This window comes from Propithecus coquereli, unplaced genomic scaffold (genome assembly GCF_000956105.1).
Source record: "Propithecus coquereli isolate 6110/MARCELLA unplaced genomic scaffold, Pcoq_1.0 Scaffold11, whole genome shotgun sequence".
In the NCBI taxonomy this organism is placed as follows: Eukaryota; Metazoa; Chordata; class Mammalia; order Primates; family Indriidae; genus Propithecus; species Propithecus coquereli.
Window position 1 is genome coordinate 7,261,184 of NW_012134969.1, and position 5,652 is coordinate 7,266,835.

Consider the following 5,652-nt stretch of genomic DNA (forward strand, 5'->3'; position numbering starts at 1 on the left):
CCTCAGCCTCCCAAGTAGCTGGGACTACACACCATGCCCGGCTAATTTTTTCTATGTATTTTTAGTTGTCTGATTAATTTCTTTCTATTTTTAGTAGAGACAGGGTCTCGTCTTGCTCAGGCTGGTTTCCAACTCCTGAGCTCAAACAATCCGCCCGCCTCGGCCTCCCAGAGTGCTAGGATTACAGGCGTGAGCCACCGCGCCTGGCTGGTAGATTAGTTTTCTTAGTGTACATAGATATAACTAGCCATTAATAATCAGTAAGTAGCCATTTTGCTTTCTATTAATATTGTATTTTTGTGTTTTTGTTGTTGTTGTTGTTGTTTTGAGACAGGGTCTCACTCTGTTGCCCAGGCTGGAGTGCAGTGATGTGATCATAGGTCACAACAGCCTCAAACTCTTGGCCTCAGGTGATCTTCCTGCCTCAGCTATCTGGAACTACACGTGCACACTGCCACATCTGGCTAATTTTTGAAATTTTTTGTAGAGACAGGATCTTCCTATGTTGCCCAGGGTGGTCTTGAACTCCTGGCTTCAAGCAATCCTTCCCTCAGCCTCACAACATCCTGGGACTCAGGCACGAGCCACCCTGCCTGGCCTGGCCATAATTTTGAAATTGTATTGCTTAACAAGAATTAATTGCAAGTACTGGGTATAAACCTCAGGACAAAACTATTGATAAATAGTAAAGGCTTTAATGTTAGACTCTCAACTATTTAGCAATACTGGTTTTGCCTAAATGTACTGGATCTTCTGTATATAACATGAAAGAGACATTTGGAATGTTAATAAGACTGATAATGGTAACAAAAACAATTGTACTTTTTATTATGGGCAAGGGCACTGTGTTAATTATTTCATTTATTTCCTTTAATTCTTACAAAAAACTCTCTGAAGAAAATGTGACCATTTATTTTACTTTTAAGGAAACTGAGAATTATAAAGAAGATAAGTATGTTTAAGTTCTGCCTATGAGGACACCAAATCCTCAGGCTGAGTCTGTGTGGAGGCAGAGGATTCAGCCGAGCATGAGAAGACGTTCTCAGTCCTTTCCATGGAGGGCTCATATGTTTCTGTTTCCCCTCCTGCCTGTTTGGCCTATCAGCTCACCAGGGCAAATAGCGTGGGGGTGGGAGGACCCAACACATTCCTGAGTGTTTACGGGATCCCGGGTACAGTGAAGGCCTGGTTCCCAGGTCCCTCCCTGGAAGGCCCAGGCGTGGGCCTGCCTTAATCCATGCCTACAAGGGGAGAAGGAGAGAGGGTTTGTGGTGAGAGACAGTGAGATGTGGACCCAATTCACATGGCAGGGAGATGAGGAGTCATGACTCAGGAGGGCGGATTAGTTTCCTATGGCTGCTATATCAAATTACCACAAATCCAGTGGATTAAAACAATACAAATTTATTCTCTTACAGTTCTAGAAGTCAGAAGTCTAAAATGGGACACACTGCGCTAAAATCGAGGTGTTAGCAGGGCTGTGTTTTTTCCTGGTGGCTCTAGGGGAGAATCCATTTCCTTGACTTTTCGCACTACTGGAGGCTCCCCACATTCTCTGGCTCATGGCCCCTTCCCTCTTGAAAGTCAGCAATGGTGATTCAGTTCTTCTCACTTCAAATCACTCTAACCTGACTCCATAGGCCCATCTCCTTCTCTGACACTTCTGCCTCCCTCTTCCACTTATAAGGACCCTTAAGATTACATCAGGCCCACTGGATAATCGAGGATAATCACCCCACTTTAAGGTCAGCTGATTGGCAACCAATATTCCATCTGCAGCCTTCGCTGCCCTTTACACGGAGCCTACATAGTCACAGAGTCTGAGCATTCGGACATAGACATCTTTGGGCACCAATATTCTGCCTACCACAGTGGGCCTCTTGGAGGAGACAACATTTGACCCGAGACTAAAAGGATGAGTAAATATCACGCTGCCAAAAAAGGGAGCAGGACAGGTAGTATTCCAAGCAGAGGGAACAACCTGTGCAGGACTTCTGAAATGAAGACAAGGTTGGCACATCTGAGGAATTGAAAGTAAGACTATAGCGGGAGGTCAGAGTGTGAAGAAGGAGAACTTGGTAAGAGAAGCCAGACAATACAGGCCTCCTAGGTCACGATAAGGATTTAGGGCTTTATGCTAAGTACAGGAGAAAATTATGGGAGGCTCTTAAGCAGCAGGAAGACTTGATCCAAATGGCTCTTCTCTGTGGAGACAGATAGAGGAGGCAGGAGTGGGCTTGAGCAATGAGTTACTATCATATACCTACCCTTATAGAACTATATTCCACCAAATTGGACAGAGACTGGCCAGATGTTCACTGAAATCTATTCACTCTCCCTGGATATACAGTTAAATAGCATTTCCCAGCATCTTATATTTAAGTGGGGCTAGTTCTTGCCAATGGATTATGACCAGTGCTGGTAAAAGAGCAAATGTGCCTTCTCCATGCTCTTTATCTTCTTTTTATACAAAGATTTTAGCTGCCATGTAAGAGGATGACTGCATTATAAGCAAGAAGGCACCTGGGTCGCTGAATGACACTATGGAGCAGAGCCCCATTACTATTCTGATTGGTGTGAGTGAGAGGAAGCTGTAAACTTCACTCTGTTAAGCCACTGAGATTTTGGAATTATCTTTTATAGTAGTTAACTAATCCTGATTAATACACAGGCAGACACAATAGACACAATAATTTCAAATTTTCATAAGAGCTAGCTGTGAAGGAAATAAATGCATAAGGTGATGGAGAATAATCAGAAGGGATGCTACTTCAACAAGGGTAATCATAAATGGTATTTCTGATGAAGTGGCCTTTGACCTGAGGCCTGAAAGATGAAAAACAGCAGTTCTGAGAAGAGGGAGGGAAGAGCTTTCTGGATAAAGGAACTCATAAATGCAAAGACCCTGAGTGGGAAAACATTTGACATGCTGGTAGGAGGAAAAAAGCGGCCAGTGCAGCTGGAACCAAAAGCATGATCACACACTTTCATTAGGGAAAGATTCCTAAAATGGCGCTAGTCTTGGTCCATCTCCTACAAGTGCCAAAGTTCTGAAAGGGTGTCTCTTCTGGAAACTGTACACATGAGAAGCAAGCCTTCCCCTGCTCTCTTCCTAGCTAGTGCCACTGGGTGAGGCATAGGTGAGGGAGAGTGGTGCAAGGCGAGGCTGCAAGAGTGGAAGCAGGGAGGCTAGCCATTGCAGAAGTCTGGATAAGCAAGCCTGGTGGCTTCAATTAGGTTGGTGGCAGTGTTGATGGGGAGAAGTGAGCAGATTTGAGATGCATTTTAAAGGCTGAGATAGCAGGACGTACAAGGTGGATATTGACAGTGAGAGCAAAGGAAAAACTTCAGGATGACATCTGGATTTTTGGTTTGAGCTTAAATAGCTGATGGTGACATTTACTAAGAGAAAGACTAAGGAAGGAACAAGCTTCAGGAACAAAATTAATAGACTCTCTTAGGTGTGCTAAGTTTGAGATGGCTAGTTACATCTACAAGGAGATGTCAAATAGGTTGTTAGGTATGGAATCTGGAGTAGCAAACAGAAAAGGGCTAGAGATAGAAATTTGCAATCCTTGGGTGGTGTTTAGAGCCCCTTTGCCCTCTGAAGGTCCCCTGAAAATCAGCTGACAAAACACAGATTAATCACAGAAAATAGCACACAAATTTATTAATGGGCACAGGGAGAAAATCACAGAGTGATTACCCCACCACGCTATGCAGTACAGATATATATACTTCTCAGTGGAAAGGGAGATGGGGATGTGTGGATGTGTTTAGTGGGGATAGTACATGATTTTTAGGGAAATTCAATGGGCTGGAAGAACATACAATGGCCTGGGATAAAGTACATTGGGCCTACAGAATAGACAATGGTTTGTGACAAAAGTCTGTTTGGGTGTGTTGACAGACTTCGGTCTTTCTTCTTGCAATATGAGATCGGTTAATGAAAACTCAGGGAAGGGACCAGAAGTAATTATTTCCTTCTTTGGTGAAACTGGACTTAAGGCAAATAAGAGAACTTTCGAGAACAACTTCATCCTGTGCTTTGGGAGAGACAGAACATTGAGAAACGGGAATGGGGGTGGGTCAGAGAGGCCTTGAGGGTTCTTCTTCAGTTCAGCCTGTCAAAGCACCTTATTTGTGGGTATTGGTTTTTGAGCCCCAACATAGTGTAGCTCCCAGGTTCTGGGTCCCAGTGTCACCTCTCCAAGATCAACAACCAATCTCATCAATGTCCTGATTTTTTTTCATCATCCAATTACTCAGCTAATCTGAGCTGGTAAATCTGTTGTTAGTTAAATGATTATATAACTCTGAAAAGGCTTAGAATTAACTATAGAAATGACAAGCTAAATCAAACCCATAGTACTGATGTTATTTAGTATTAACCATTAAGTATTAATATAAGACAATCTGCATGTGTTTGCTATTTATGTTAAGTGCAATAATAGTAAAGACAGAAATTACCCTCTTAAGAGAATCTCACAGATTACCTTGTGATTTCAATTTAAAATGTGGCATTGATTTTATACATGTGATTTTACAATTGAAAGTATTAAATACAAGAGAATCTTGTAAAATGTATGAACTGCAATGGTCGTGTTAAGAGAATTGTGCTGCAAGTCTGTCCTGTCAGGCTGCCAGGTCTTCATGAGGGTGTCCCTGGGCCACACCAAAATAGATAACCGGATGGATTTGATCCATGGACCATAGATTGCTGACCCATGGGCATAAAATTTAAAAGGATATTAAAATACATAAATACAAAGAGTAACATAAAATTAAATAAGCTACATTTCCAAGGACAGCTCATGAGACTTCGTGTGGATTTCCCTAGAAACATGGTTTCCAACCCATGCACCAAGACCCTTGGGGGGACTCAAGGTCATTGCAGGAGGTCCTCAAATTCATTATGCATTTTATAATGGGTAAAAATATTACCATCTATTTTACAGGGACTCAAATTTTTTAAAATTCAGTTTTCATTCAAAGGGATCTTCACAGAGGAAAGGTTGGAAATTTCTGTGTATTTCTTAGTTTTATGTGTGTATTAGCACAGGCTGTTGGTACTCAGGGTAATGGCAGAGTTTGGGTGTCCAAGGGCTGTATAGGAAACAGAGGAGTCTGGTACCTTTGTGTGCATACGTGACACAGTCATGAGTATGGAAAGGACTTGGTAAGGTGACAGAGGGGTAGAAAAAGTTATGTACTTATTTCCCTGCCCTAGACAGGGAAGCATTCCAATGACCTTCCCCACAGGCTGGGGATTGTATTTGTTTTTATGGCCAGGATTCACATGACACTTTAAACAGTCCAAACTGTATTGATTTCAAAACAAAGTATGGACAAAAATCCAAGGATTTACCCAGAGTTCAAGTTGGAGAACAGAAAAGGGATTGTTTAAAGCCAATCTGGGGCCTGAGCTGGAGAAACCAGACAAGGGAATGAGAGAGAGATGGCCCTGGGCCCTGGTTCTGGCATAGGCCAGTGACCCCATGAAAACTCTGTTCCCGTATCTGTAAAATGGAAATAACACTTCTTTGGCTTGAATAAATGAATGAATGTAAGCTGCCTAGAGTAGCACTTTACATCAATAGGTGCAAGTGTTATTCATGTGCATTTACTCTCTGATCCAGCAATCCCATTTCT